Source organism: Anabrus simplex, chromosome 14 (assembly GCF_040414725.1).
Source record: "Anabrus simplex isolate iqAnaSimp1 chromosome 14, ASM4041472v1, whole genome shotgun sequence".
Taxonomy (NCBI): Eukaryota; Metazoa; Arthropoda; class Insecta; order Orthoptera; family Tettigoniidae; genus Anabrus; species Anabrus simplex.
Window position 1 is genome coordinate 43,493,236 of NC_090278.1, and position 16,202 is coordinate 43,509,437.

A 16,202-nucleotide genomic window follows, 5' to 3' on the forward strand; every position below is an offset into this window, starting at 1 on the left:
AAATGAGCGAATGATGTGGGTAGATTTGTCAGTGGGAGGAATTAGGACAAGAATTGTGTCTGTGTATTCACCATGTGAGGGTGCAGATGAGGATGAAGTTGACAAGTTTTATGAAGCATTGAGTGACATTGTGGTCAGAGTCAACAGCAAGGATAGAATAGTGCTAATGGGCGATTTCAATGCGAGAGTTGGGAACAGAACTGAAGGATACGAAAGGGTGATTGGTATATGTGGGGAAGATATGGAAGCTAATGGGAATGGGAAGCGTTTGCTGGACTTCTGTGCTAGTATGGGTTTAGCTGTTACGAATACATTCTTCAAGCATAAGGCTATTCACCGCTACACATGGGAGGCTAGGGGTACCAGGCCCATAATAGACTATATCTTAACAGACTTTGAATTCAGGAAATCTTTTAGGAATGTAAGAGTTTTTCGGGGATTTTTCGATGATACAGACCACTATCTGATCTGTAGTGAACTAAGTATCTCTAGGCCTAGCGTAGAGAAAGTGAAATCTGTCTGCAAACGAATAAGGGTAGAAAATCTCCAGGACGAGGAAATTAGACAGAAGTACATGGATATGATTAGTGAGAAGTTTCGAACAGTAGACAGTAAGCAGGTTCAGGATATAGAAAGTGAATGGGTGGCATACAGGGATGCTGTAGTAGAAACAGCAAGGGAATGCCTAGGAACAACTGTGTGTAAAGATGGGAAAAGGCGAACATCTTGGTGGAATGATGAAGTGAGAGCAGCCTGTAAACGTAAAAAGAAGGCTTATCAGAAATGGCTCCAAACAAGGGCCGAGGCAGACAGGGATTTGTACGTAGATGAAAGAAACAGAGCGAAACAAATAGTTGTTGAATCCAAAAAGTAGTCATGGGAAGATTTTGGTAATAAACTGGAAAGGCTAGGTCAAGCAGCAGGGAAACCTTTCTGGACAGTAATAAAGAATCTTAGGATGGGAGGGAAAAAGGAAATGAACAGTGTTTTGAGTAATTGAATATTTTGAACATCTTCTCAATGTAAAAGGAAATCATCATGGTGGTGTTGCAAACAGCCAAGCTCATGGGGAGGAGGAAAATGATGTTGGTGAAATTATGCTTGAGGAAGTGGAAAGGATAGTAAATAAACTCCATTGTCATAAGGCAGCAGGAATAGATGAAATTAGACCTGAAATGGTGAAGTATAGTGGGAAGGCAGGGATGAAATGGCTTCATAGAGTAGTACAATTAGCGTGGAGTGTTGGTAAGGTACCTTCAGATTGGACAAAAGCAGTAATTGCACCTATCTAGAAGCAAGGGAGCAGGAAGGATTGCAATAACTATCAAGGTATCTCATTGATTAGTATACCAGGCAAAGTATTCACTGGCATCTTGGAAGGGAGGGTGCGATCAGTCGTTGAGAGGAAGTTGGATGAAAACCAGTGTGGTTTCAGACCACAGAGAGGCTGTCAGGATCAGATTTTCAGTATGCGGCATGTAATTGAAAAATGCTACGAGAGGAATAGGCAGATGTGTTTATGTTTCGTAGATCTAGAGAAAGCATATGACAGGGTACCGAGGGAAAAGATGTTCACTATACTGAGGGACTATGGAATTAAAGGTAGATTATTAAAATCAATGAAAGGCATTTATGTTGACAATTGGGCTTCAGTGAGAATTGATGGTAGAATGAGTTCTTGGTTCAGGGTACTTACAGGAGTTAGACAAGGCTGTAATCTTTCACCTTTGCTGTTTGTAGTTTACATGGATCATCTGCTGAAAGGTATAAAATGGCAGGGAGGGATTCAGTTAGGTGGAAATGTAGTAAATAGTTTGGCCTATGCTGACGACTTGGTCTTAATGGCAGACTGTGCCGAAAGCCTGCAGTCTAACATCTTGAACTTGAAAATAGGTGCAATGAGTATGGTATGGAGATTAGCCTTTCGAAGACTAAATTGACGTCAGTAGGTAAGAAATTCAACAGAATTGAATGTCAGATTGGTGATACAAAGCTAGAACAGGTCGATAATTTCAAGTATTTAGGTTGTGTTTTTCCCAGGATGGTAATATAGTAAGCGAGATTGAATCAAGGTGTAGTAAAGCTAATGCAGTGAGCTCGCAGTTGCGATCAACAGTATTCTGTAAGAAGGAAGTCAGCTCCCAGACGAAACTATCTTTACATCGGTCTGTTTTCAGACCAACTTTGCTTTACGGGAGCGAAAGCTGGGTGGACTCAGGCTATCTTATTCATAAGTTAGAAGTAACAGACATGAAAGTAGCAAGAATGATTGCTGGTACAAACAGGTGGGAACAATGGCAGGAGGGCACTCGGAATGAGGAGATAAAGGCTAATGTAGGAATGAACTCGATGGATGAAGCTGTACGCATAAACCGGCTTCGGTGGTGGGGTCATGTGAGGCGAATGGAGGAGGATAGGTTACCTAGGAGAATAATGGACTCTGTTATGGAGGGTAAGAGAAGTAGAGGGAGACCAAGACGACGATGGTTAGACTCTGTTTCTAACGATTTAAAGATAAGAGGTATAGAACTAAATGAGGCCACAACACTAGTTGCAAATCGAGGATTGTGGCGACGTTTAGTAAATTCTCAGAGGCTTGCAGACTGAACGCTGCAAGGCATAACAGTCTATAATGATAATGTATGTATGTATGTATGCCAATTATTTAAAAGGTGTCCTCCTTCATTTGAGACCGCCTATCAGTTACAATTATGTTGTACTTGCTTAAAAAAACTCTACATCGACACTGTTCGTAGAGGCCCAAATGCACAGAAGTGCTGCCAAGGCAAAGGAAAGCCTGCAAAACATTTTTTCTTCTTCAAGGTTTTGGTTGCAGAGTCGGCAGATCAATATAGGCCATCTGTATCCTTACATAAATATGTCCCGATTTGTGACTTTCGGCATGCTGTTTGATCATCACTTCTCTTCGACCCATGACTAACAGACAATAAAATAAATTGCTACCGTACATTTAAACAGAACTACTACTTAACACCAATGTCAAGAATAACCGACTATGATCAAGGGTAAACACACAAAGAGAATGAACGTGGTGTTTGAAAGTGTATTTGCTGTTTGACTGGTCTTTGCAGTGCTCTTTAGCCAGTGAAAGAAATTCCACACATTGAATGATTTAACCCTTTCGCCTGCCATTACTTGTGAAAGGAAATATTCCCTTACATACTATTTATTTTTTCGTCACTTTAACATAAATTTGATTAATCACATAGGCTACATAAGAACACACAAAGCAAAGTGAGCTTTTAGCTCGTCTGTAGTAACAGGAAACCAGTGTTTTTGTTCGTAAGTATTACTGGTTTCAAGGGAAGCAGATAAATTAGCAAGAAATGTAGAGGCATAGGTACTGGTTTCCTTAGTAACGTGATCCCAGAACTGTGGGTTTAGATATTCATTCCCTAAGTCCATTTGTTTCGGATTATTACCCAACCCCCTCCTCACTATAGAGTGAATTTCAAAAACTGGTTTAGATGTTACATTATTGTCAACAAGATCATAATTCCAAGTATCATTTTACTAGACTTCTCAACGGGTGAGTTGGCCGTGCGGTTAGGAGCACGCAGCTGTGAGCTCATCCAGGAGATAGTGGGTTCGAACCCCACTGTCGGCAGCCCTGAAGATGATTTTCCCATTTTCACACTAGGCAAGTGCTGCGACTGTACCGTAATTAAGGCCACGGCCGCTTCCTTCCCATTCCTAGGCCTTTCCTGTCCCATCGTCGCCGTAAGACCTATCTGTGTTGGTGCGACGTAAAGCAACTAGCAAAAAAAAAAAAGTAGACTTCTGACTCGCTCTTGTTGCATTCTGGTTTTGTCACGTAGTTTCAATTGGCACTATCATCTCGGAATCACTTTCATCACTGTCATTTGAAGATGAAGAATTCTCACTCTCCAGAGAATCTTTTCCACTTTCAACATCACTATTTTCAAGCCAGTTACGAATAAACTCATCCATGCCGCCATGATTGTTTACAACGAGCGGCAAAATGAGGTGCTTTTTATTTTCCGTATTTCAGCTCAGAGTTACTTTTTACACAGAGAAAATAGCTTCAGGTATCATCTGACATCAATCGGTTAGGCTGCGAAACAAAGAGAATAAATCTCTTCGAGCAGCTAACTGCGATAATGAACTTATAGATGTTCCGTGCACCAAGACGGAAGTGTCCGTCAAAGCATGTTACCGCTTTACGATCGCAGTGGGCGCCGTAATAATTATTTCTCCTGAAATAAATGACAACATTTATATCTTATTTTTAAGAAAAATGCATACTTTTTAAAAATATATGTTTATTTCGTATAAAACTGAGAGTTTCGCATCTATTTCGCATAAATTGTATAATTTCGCATTTTGAACCAATTTCGCATTTTATCGCGAATTCGAAATCGCTAAAAACCACCCGTACGGGTCATATAAGATGAAGGCACATACACTGAAAAAGTTTCGGCATATTTCGCATTTATCTCAAATGCTAAAAATCACAAACTCTACTGATGACCTTCGATGTTAGGCCCCTTAAAACAACAAGCATCCAGCAGCAATCTTCTGAGTGTGTGGCTTTCAGTTGAGTGGCTCCTCATCTGATAGCTTAGAGGGTGATGTGATAACATGCTAATTTCATGTAGGGGAGTGAGGTTCACATTAGGTCTAGAGGTATTTTAAGAAGCTGTATTTTCCAAACACATACCTGTTTTTATACTGGCATGAAAGTGAATTCCTGAACATCAATCTGGCATTTCAGAGTCATTGAAAACCTTTCTAACAATAAATGTGTGCTTGTTGAGTTCTGAGTTACAGGCAGTACAGAAGAGAATGGTGTCTGAACATATCAAAGATGCAAGCACACTGCTATTCAAGATCTCTACCTTTGATATTTCTTATTATGTTCTGTGCCAAACTTGAACCTGACCTATGAGCACACTCTTGATCAAGAACTCTAGGTTTGATATTTCTGTGTCAAACTTGTATGGATATGTAAGTTATGTCATAGAAATGTGTACCAATATTGTAAACTGTTAGCGAGTGCGTTAAGGTTGGGGTTGCATAATTCTGTAAGTTTTACTGTGAGAATCGAAATTACTTTGGTTTAGGGGTCGCAACTCTTATATTTTTCCCCCCTGATTATAAAAGAGAATGGTTGACCTGTTACACCTTTTTTTAAAAACAGTAATATCCTCCAACAGTACTGCACCACCATTAGTTCTACATGTTAAAAATCATTACTTCATTGTTAATTAGTGTAGAAGAAGTTAAATCACAAATTTTTGGTCAATGTATTTTGAGACTGGATACACCAGTTTGCTGAACAGAATGACAGTACAGGTATGATTACTCTGGATTACCCTCACATCCACAATCGGCTGGAAGATATGTGTGTTTAAAAAAGAGCAAATTTGTCTATAGGATAGGAGAGATAAAGTAGATGAAATTCTGAAATGTAAATTCTCTCAAAAAAAGTATTTTGCTCAGATGTTGAATTCATTTAGAAAGGCTCATTTTATTCCTCTAATACAGGTCAATATCTATATTACATAGATATCCATGTCAAAAGGCTCTAGAATGCATGATTTCTGAGAACATTTTTTTTTAATATGCCCCTTCTTAGTGGGCCTCAGGACTTTTGAGGATTTAAGGCACATTAAAAATTAACTTTTCTTTTCTCCTTGTCATTCTTTCCCTCTCAATTTTGTAATATAAAGACTTTGTAGGCTGTCAAACACATTACAATTCCAATATAAATTGTAACACTATTTCAGAACTGTGGTCATTGAGAACTTTTCCTCTTTGACATTCTTTTCCCCCTCCATCTTGTAACATACAAACTTTCCAGTCTGCCAAACACACAACAAGTTCTACATAAATTGTAACACTATAAACATAGCTGTAAAAATTACACACTATTATCCAAAGAATGGCATGTGTCATTCTACAGGAACGTCTTCAGATACTAACAAATCACTTAAAACATGCGTATGAATGTACAGTATTGTTTATGTTGCATAAACTTGTCAATGATAGAGAATTTAGTGATAATATGAATTTTTACTTTTACAAGTATTATATAACTAGAAAACTTCTGTGCTTATATAGACTGTCGATACTAAGTCCGTTGTCACCAAATACTCTTTTACTATTGTGACCATGTAGAGGCAAATGCAAAGTTTTGGGTGTAGAATACTGCTCATGGAGTGGTGAGGGGAAGCTTAGGAGGGGCGTGTGGGGCATTGCGGATGGATGGATGGATGTTAAAGTCTAGTATATTGTACTGTGGAGTTGGGAGGGTGAAATAGGGCAGAAGGATTGGAGTGATGTGGAACATTCTATCAACACTGGTGAGTGGAGAGAATGTTAATAACCTTCTTCATGATATAATGTACTTTTATATAATATGGATCAATACGAATGAATAATTTTAGGTAAATTAAGTATGGAATTGAAATGGAGAATATCTATTGGATATTATTATGATCAATGCTAATTTAATGAGTACGTTATGTCCAGATATTATGTGAGTTGACAGAAGAGGGCAGAATTTTTTAAGTGTGTTCGTTCATTTAAGTTAGTTACATTAGCATTTTTTGCGATGTAAATTTTGATGTCTTCCTTTACATTTAAAGATTTACTTTTTTTTTTTTTTTATTTGGAAATTTTTTAGATCTGTGTTGACGTCTGTGAAATGGTGTGAACTGTCGTATATGTGCTCCCCGAAGGCTGAATGCCGATTATATCTGATTGTGTTTTTGTGTTCATTGTAGCTTGTGTGCAAGTTTCTTTTTGCTTGACCTACAGTATCTGTATATGTGGCATTGCATTTAGGTTCTGGGCACTTGAGTCCTGACTTTGAGAAAGGGTCTTTTTTGTTTAGGTTACACTTGCTGATGTGTCTCTGTAGTATGTTGTTCATTCTAAAGGCTACTTTTAATTGTAGTTTCTTGAAAATATTAGTTACTTTGTATGTGCGGTTCTCAAGTACATTAACAAGAACACGTAAAAAGTAGCTGAGATTTTCAAGAAAAACGTAGCCTTTAGAGAAAAACAGCACACTGCAGAGACAAGTGCAGCCTAAACAAAAAAAGGCCTTTATCAATGTCAGGAATTTCTGAATTGCATTGCCATATATGTAAGTAAAAAACATAATATCCACACAAGATATAAAGAACTCAAAATACGTGATCAGGTATAATCGGCATTCAGCCTTAGGGGAGCACATGCATGACAGTTCAAATCATTTCACAGACATCAACACAGAACTAAAAATTTTACACATAAGGATAAAATTAAATCTTTGAATATAAAGCAAGCGATTAAACCTACATCGCAAAACATGCTAATGTAACCAGCCTAAATGACCGTACACACTTAAAGAATTCCCCATTCTCCGCTCTACTCACATAATATCTGGACAACACTTGCTCATTAAATTAGCATTTATAATAATAATATCCAATGGATATTCTCTACTTCAATTCCATACTCTATTTACGTAAAATAATTAACTTGCACTTATCCATATTACATAAAAGTACATTATAACATGAAGTAGGTTAATCACTTTTTCTCCCCTCTCCAGTGTTGAAAGAAGGTTCCATAACACTCTACTCGCTCCGCCCTATTTCCCTCTCTCCTCTCCATGGTACCCTATACTGCCCTCTCTTTACCTGGCTAACCCAGCCACTGACCGAGAGATCCAATAGGGGGAACGTTCGTTCAAAGGCTGACCGAATTTTAGAGGCATTGAAGGGAATAGGATTGACGACCAAGCAAAAAAAAATTAAAACCACATTTCTGACATCTTTTCAATATAAGAATTGGCAGAAAAACACGACAAAAGGGTCTGCAACAGGGCATGAAATTTAACAATATCTTACTTAATAATAACAAAAGTATACCTGATGGCTTTGCAACCCTTTTTGGATCAGTATATTCGAAACCTCCACCAACCTATGATATTCCTGATTCATCTGATGTATATGTTAATTATCCGGTATCTTTAGAATTAGTGGATGAAAAGGAATATATGTTAGCTATTAAAAAATTAAAACCTAAAAGGTCACGTGGTGTTGATGGAATACCGCCGTACATTCTGAAAGCATGTTCGAATGTGTTGGATTTGCCCTCACGAGCCTTATATAACATTGTGGTAAAAACCTGAACCTTTCCAAAAGTATGGAAGATAGCAAAAGTGTGTCCAGTTTTTAAATGTGGGGACAGTAAAAATATTGAAAACTATTGTCCTGTTTGTATTTTGTGTGCACCAGTTAAAGTATTTGAGCAAATAATGTACACGCGTAAATTTAATCATGTGAGGGTCGGTATACATATCAGTCACCATGGTTTTATGCCAGGTAGATCAACTACGACTAATCTATTAAAATTTATACAATATGCGTATGCCGTTTTGAATAATCAAGGACAGATCGACGTAATATACACAGATTTTTCCAAAGCCTTCGACAAATTAGATCACGGCATTTTAATGAAAAAATTGTCATGCTTTGGTCTGACCCCTCCTTGGTTAAACTGCTTGCATCTTATCTTAGTGCATGGAAACAATAAGTTTACTATCATCAACATGAGTCTTTCGCATACAGTATTACTTCTGCTGTACCACAAGGGTCTAACCTTGACCCTTTATTCTTTATTTTATATATTAATGATTTGCCCACTAGAATTAGGTTTTTTCAGTGTTTATTATATGCTGATGATGTCAAACTTTATAAAGAGATAAAAAAATGTTGATATGTTGAAATTACAGTATGATTTGGATTACGTATCTACGTGGAGTATTGAAAACTGTTTGCAACTTAATATAAATAAATTCCGTTTCCTTCAGATTTCAATAAGAAAAATACATTGAATTATAAATATAAAATTAATATTCAAGAACTCAAAGTTGTTCACTCTGTTAATGACTTAGGTGTAATTGTTATAAGAAATTTATCTTTCAAGGAGCATGTTAACACATTGCGGACCGGGTGCACTTCACCCCATGCACAGCCCTGTTCCCGGCCACTATCTAACTACCTCTAAGCTGGAGTGCGTGCATTCAAATAAACTGTCAGAACTTCACTAGCTTTTGAAGGACTACTGCGTATTTTTCTAGTGGCATTCCTGAATAGATGTTGAAATGCAGGGTATTTCTTGAAATCTATTTCGGCTCATAGTTTTCGGAAATACGGGTTTTTTAATTAAGGGATTGGTTGGCCAGTAATCTTCCAGACATGATATCTTCACCTGCCCTATCAATATACACAGAGAAATATTTTTTAAATTTGCCTGCTAGTGACATTAGTCCACTTTAGTGTTTTAGGGGATACGTTATGAGAAAGTGAATTCTGCTCATAGTACAAGTTTGTCTTTTCAGCTACATACTGAAAATATTCCTCACCAAACATAAGTCCTGCTACTTGTCCTATGTTTGCAGATTCATTAGACCATACCTTTATATCAGCAGCACCTTCAAAATCCTATAGCCTAGGTTCACTGTTGCCCATAACCCAGTTGTCAGAAAACACTACATTCTTTACAATATTTAGAATATTTACACCCGCAACACAATTATCACACTCGTTCTGCGCTACATGAGTTCCACACCTTGAAGATAAGACTATATCCTCGTCATCACTTGAAACTTCCATTAGAAGATATTTCATCATCGAACTCTAAATATTCAGCATCACTTAGATATTCGGAGCCTGTATCAGCACATAATTCGCGAATAATTTCATCTTTGTCTAAACATGTGCGATCCATGGGCGCTACCATCTTGCGTGGCTCTTCAAACTTTGTAAACATGTTGTCAGGAAATGCAAAGAAAATCTATGATATGAAGAATACTCGAAAAGAAATGCGACTATCGATTGTGTAGAACCATTGCAAGCTGTCCACTTCATGGCCGTATCAATGAGTATAATCAACAAATTAATCTAAAAAGCCACCTAATCGATACTTTATTTCTTTTGCCTAACGTATGGTCTACCTGCTTGGCACCCTACCACTGCAGCTAACCTTCACAAACTAGAAGGAATCCAACGTCGCGCTGAACGACTAATTAACAAGAACAGCTGCCCGTCTTCCCTCCCGTCAATCGCCTCCTTGTGTAAACAAAGCGACATCACCTTCTTACACAAATCCCTCACAGGGGCCATTCACCTTTCACCATTCCCTCGGCTCTCCTTATCTTACAGCTCCGTCCGTAGAGGCAAAGGGGTGTGTCTTATACCCCCCTTTGCGCGAACTGAGTCCTACAGACTAGGTTTCTTTGCTCGTTCAGCGCGGCTTTGGAACGATCTACCCGCCGACATTAAATGCAGAAATGTAAATATAGTTAAATGTTATGTTAAGAAGCACATACGGTGAGAAAATGCATGTGAACATGTGGAAGAATGAATGAGGGAGTGAAAGGTTGTATAAATGAGAAATATGTATATATTAGGCTATACTTTGTTACTTTACCTGTAAATAGTGTATATGACGGTTTTACTTTAGGATTTAGGTAATTATTTCAAAGGTCAGGGGGCACAACGTGTAGGGGGCTTGTCCTTTTCCCCTGACCTTCCATAGATGCTGTAAAGGTTTATGGTAAATAAATAATGAATGAATGAATGGCAAACTTAAAAATACATCGATACGGCCATGAAGTGGACAGCATGCAATACGAATGCTAACCAAGCAGGAAATAGTACGAACATCTATCTTAAACTAAAGATGAAACTTGCAAAAGTAAGCACAGATATAACATTCCTGAAAGAATGTTTGATTAACAACTTGGTTCCTAAATTCTTAAAAGGGACACAAAGAAACAGTATACGCTCAGTATTCCAAATTCAACCCAGAAAACAGTTAACCGTCTATGGCTTAAAAGAGAAATCAAATTTATGTATAGGAAGAAATCCTTCCTTAATAGGGAACTTTACCTAGCGCACCTTTCAGCGTCAATAAATTTAGTACCGTTAGAATGGGATTCTGTGCAAAAATATTGTAGAGATAAAGTAGAGAGTCTAATGAACAAGAAACAGGCGACATTGAATAAGAAGTTAGAAAACCTAAAAAGCAATGCCCTAACTAAACAATATAAGCCTCAACCTAAAACACCTTTCAATTGTGAAAAACTCCCACCCCTGTAAAAAATTTGTCTAACACGACTTTTACAGAACAAGAACTACAAATATTAGGCAAAGGACCAAATCATAATTGGCAAAGTATCAACAACAAACTAGAATTAATACAAACGTTAGCAGAAACAGAAACGGCCATACAAACTCTTCCAGTCGATATTCAAAATGATGTACGGTATGAAGCAAAGAAAAAGATTCCCTCCGTAATTAAAGGATTATTAACTAATTCCGCCATTTCAAAAGTTGAGAAGGATCTTCAGCGTAAAATTAGACAAAACGACGTAGTTATATCAAAAGCCGACAAAGGAGGAACAGTGGTAATATTAAATAAAACCAAATACATTAAGAAAACAGAAACTTTTTTCAATAGTAACAAGTTTAAGGTGATTGAGAAAGACCCCACCCTGAAAATCCAAAGAAATTTCAAAGGAATACTGAAGCAATGCACCTTCCTTTTAAATGACCAAGAAGTCCATAAACTCATAAATATGAACCCTGGACTTCCTAAAGCAAGAGCTATGCCTAAATTACATAAAAAGGATGTACCTATTAGACCAGTAATTAATTTTTGGAAAAGTCCTACGTACAAAGCCTCTCAATTTATTCATAAGTTTTTGTCCCAAAACTATGTTTTTTATACCAAAACCTCGATAAAAAACTCTAAAGAGTTTTGTAAGGCCGCTAAAGATTTCAAATTAACTTGTTCTCACGTAACAAGTTCCTTCGACATTAAAGACATGTATACCAACGTTCCTATAAAAGACACTATCAAGATTATAAAAACTAATTTATTAGAACACAAACGCATCAGTAAACCTCAAATAGAAAACTTCATAACTATCCTGGAATTCGTATTGAACCATAATTTATTTTCTTTTAATAATAAAATTTATCAGCAAGACGGACTACCTATGGGAGCACCGGCCTCCGGAATTTTAGCTAACATATACCTCGAACGCTTGGAATACACTCAGATAGTAGGCCACATTAAAGGACTAGATTTCTGGGTACGCTTTGTTGACGATACTTTTGTCATTATAAACAAAGAACTTAATGACAGTCAAAGTATTCTAAATACCTTGAATACTTTAGACCCAAACATTAAATTTACAGCGGAAGAAGAAGAAGAAGAAGGTACACTCAATTTTCTAAATATTCAAACAATTCGGATAAACAACCATTTCCAGTTTAAAATACACAGAAAACCCACTTTTACACTGACTACAATTAAAAACGATTCTTTACATTCCACTTCATAAAAGAAATCCGCCTACTACAGTTTCGTCAACAGGGCCTTTGAAATCCTGTTAACAGATACAGACAGAAAGAAGGAACTATCTTTCATTCGTCAACAAGCCTTACATAACAGTTTCAGTTTGAAATTCATTAACAAAATCATTACTAAGTGCAAATATCAACAACAAATTAAACTAAAGCAACAATTGGAGAATGCAAAGAAATACGTCAAATTCACCTTTAATAACCCGAGGATTTATGAAATCACGAATTTGTTTAAGAATCACAATACCAAAATAGCTTTCTCAACCAAGAACAATACAAAACTCCGATTTTTTAATCACAATAAAGTCAATAAACTTAAAGATGGCAAATTCCAGGAATCTGGCATTTACAGATTGACATGTACCCAGTGCAAAAAAACATACGTGGGGCAATCTGGGAGGAGCTTTTTAATTAGATATCAGGAACATGTTAATGCAGAGAAATACAGAAGATACTCTGCTATGGGAGCTCATATGAAGGAGGCAAATCACAATTTCACTAACATCAGACAAGATCTCCAAATTATCAGTAGGATTAATAAAGGAAGTTTAATGAATAACCTAGAAAACATCCACATTACTCTCGATAAACTAGAGAACAGGGAACGGAATCTAAACGAAACGAACGAAAAAACCTCCTATACGAACAATTTAGTAAATACGTGGAAATGGTAAACAGTAAACAAACAAGACTAACAAATGAAATACTCGAACACGACGTCACTGAAACACAACCAGTAATCCCTCCCCCCTCACAAGACGTACTAGATGACGACTTAACTCTACTTCCCCTTCCTCCGGAATATTCCACGAACAATCAGATCGTGTCACACCGCTATCACACTAGGTCGTGCACGAAGGCAGTTATCCAAGGCAACGCGGATTAAACATTTGCCAGATAAGGTAAGTCAAGGCCACGCAATCTTGAATACAAATATCTTCCCGCTATCTATTTAAAATTCGGAGCTTTTTACTTTTATCATGTGTCATATTTTAATATATTACGATCTCCTGCTGGTTGCAGATCGCGAGGCAAGCTGCCCGAATCAGATCGCCATTTTATATAACAGAAGCCACCACAGGGTTTTAGCAAGTTAAACGACTAACACAATTTCTTTTATCACATTCCGAAGAGCAATTGTCGGAAGTTAAGCAGTCAACACGGCCTTTTAACCACAAGAATATCACTCAAGGAAGTTATTAAATGTAAACAACAAATACCTGAAGACTGGTGCATATGACATAAACTTTCATTCAAGCACAAGTGTTTTTGAATAAGTGCCTTACCATAGACACTTTAGAATATTTTAAAGTATGTTTATTAAAAACAAAGTGTTTAACATCACCACAGACGCGAATTTTAATTAAGATATTATTTTCTCACAAATGCCTGAAGATTATTACAAACACAAACTTTTTATTCACGCCACCTAATGTTATCAAAAAGAATTTTACCATAGATGCTTTTAAATATTTTAAATATGTTTTTCATCATTTAAGTTTTTAAACACAGTTGTAAACGATACTGTAATTTAAGTATCATTCACATAAATCTTCTTACCCCCAACCCCCCCCCCCCATCTTCCATTTCAATTAAAGCATCTAGAACAATAGTTTTTAGATTCCCATGGGATATAGTTTTAAGATCCAATGTGCTTGCTTTTAAATGTTATCATCTAAGATTTTTTTATATACAGCTGAAGATGACCACTAAGTGGTCGAAACATGTACTGTGTTTGTTAATGTATTTTTAAGTTTGCCAAAGGCAAAAGAAATAAAGTATCGATTAGGTGGCTTTTTAGATTAATTTGTTGTGTAGAACCATACATAACAGAGTTCTATCACCCCTGACCTCCAAATCGTTCCCGTATATCTCAAAAGAAAGCACTAAAGTTCAGTCTGCTGGGTCTGCTGCTAACACGAGATAACTCGGGACCGGTCCGCAACGCTCGGCTATGCAAACACGAGTTTTCTCGGGACCGGTCCGCAATGTGTTAATACAATGGTCAATGATTCCTATAAGAAATTAGGTTTCATAATTAGAAATTCAAGAAATTTTTCTAACACGTATACACTCACCTTATTATTCAATAGTATTGTCCGATTAAAACTTGACTATTCATGTATAATTTGGTCTCCATGTTATAAATCTTATCAAAATCAATTTGAAAGGGTGCAGAAACACTTTTTAAGATATATTTATCATAAAAAAATATAAGATATTCCCCTTTAGAAATTGTTTCATATGGATTTTTGTTGAATGAATTTAAATATGTATCACTAGCCAGTAGCTGTGTAATAGCTCAACAAATTTATCTCTATAAGATGGTTAATGCATTAATTGACGATAATAGTTCACTTCACGTGTTATGCTTTAATGATGTAGATGTTGATTCCCATAGGGAACCTAAAATATTTGTCCCGAATGAGTAAATTTATAATACCAATATAATGGTCCGTTATTGGACATTATAAATTTACCACTAACTCATTCTTGGTTGCCTGCGTTTCGCCCTCGTGTGCTAAGTTAGGCTCGTCAGTTGGGACTTAGCACACCACCCAAGACGCAAGGCTAGTGCATACCGTGGAGGCCACTGCATAGGCTATTTGAAGCCACCAGCAGTTCCAATGCACAATCCATTATTACATGCGAATCCTGGGCGTAATTTTATCAGTTCATTATTTGTACATATGGTCGGGTCAGTAGAGTCAAGTAGATGAACCTAAGTCTGTTAACAAACTTGACTTAGCCTATGATCTCTGATCGAATTAGACTTATCACTTATATTGAGTACATTATTTAAGAACGACGACAATTCATCCTAGTTTCAGAATATTATTTGAAGATTTGATTGAAATAAATAATCATCACCATCAGGTGGGTCATCTCAGGTTACTAACACAGGGTCCATGACCCTCAATTATTATTAATTCCTACACATAAGACATGTATCCAACACTTGCTCCAAATTGTACTAACTCACGGTGTTCCAAAGACACAAGCTACAAAATTATTATAATTATATCCCTTGGGATCACCAATATTCCAGGCACATTCACTGATAGAGCACATTAAAATCACATTCAAGAATAATCTAACACTATTAATGGCTCACAACCGTTAAGTCACGGTTTAACCTGATCTCGTACTTAAATTTCATTATTATTATTATTATTATTATCAATGATTTATTAAAATCTATCAGCAATCTTGAAATTATCTTGAAAATGGATGACACAATCCTAAAGAATTATAGGATGATATATAGATGAAACTCAAAACAAACTCTAATCATTGAAATCACAAATAGTTCCATTTCACAGTATCTCAAGTATCACATGTAATTCAAGTCAAATTTTAATGTGAGTTCAATTATTTTTAGATGCAGACCTGCAATTCAGAATCCATTCAAAAGAACAACCTCAGTAAGCTACTCTAATAGAGTTCAAAACCCTTGATCACTCGGGTAACTCGTCTACCTCGCCACCTTTAAGAATGGAAATTTGAAATAACTCTAAATACAGCAAATACTAACAGAACTACTAACTAGAGAAGAAAGATCATTTAGTTCTACACAGATAAGAAAGATATTGTACAGTAAATGGATACTTAAATGTTAGATGCTGTTCAATTCCTGGTTGATATTCCGACACGTACATCCTGTTCACCATCTCCATGCCAGAATCATGTTACATATTTAGCAATTCATGGTGACCCAGCAGTTGACGTCCCACGGTGAGAATGATGTATTTCTTGATAACACAGGATCCATCTTGTGGTTGTCGACGA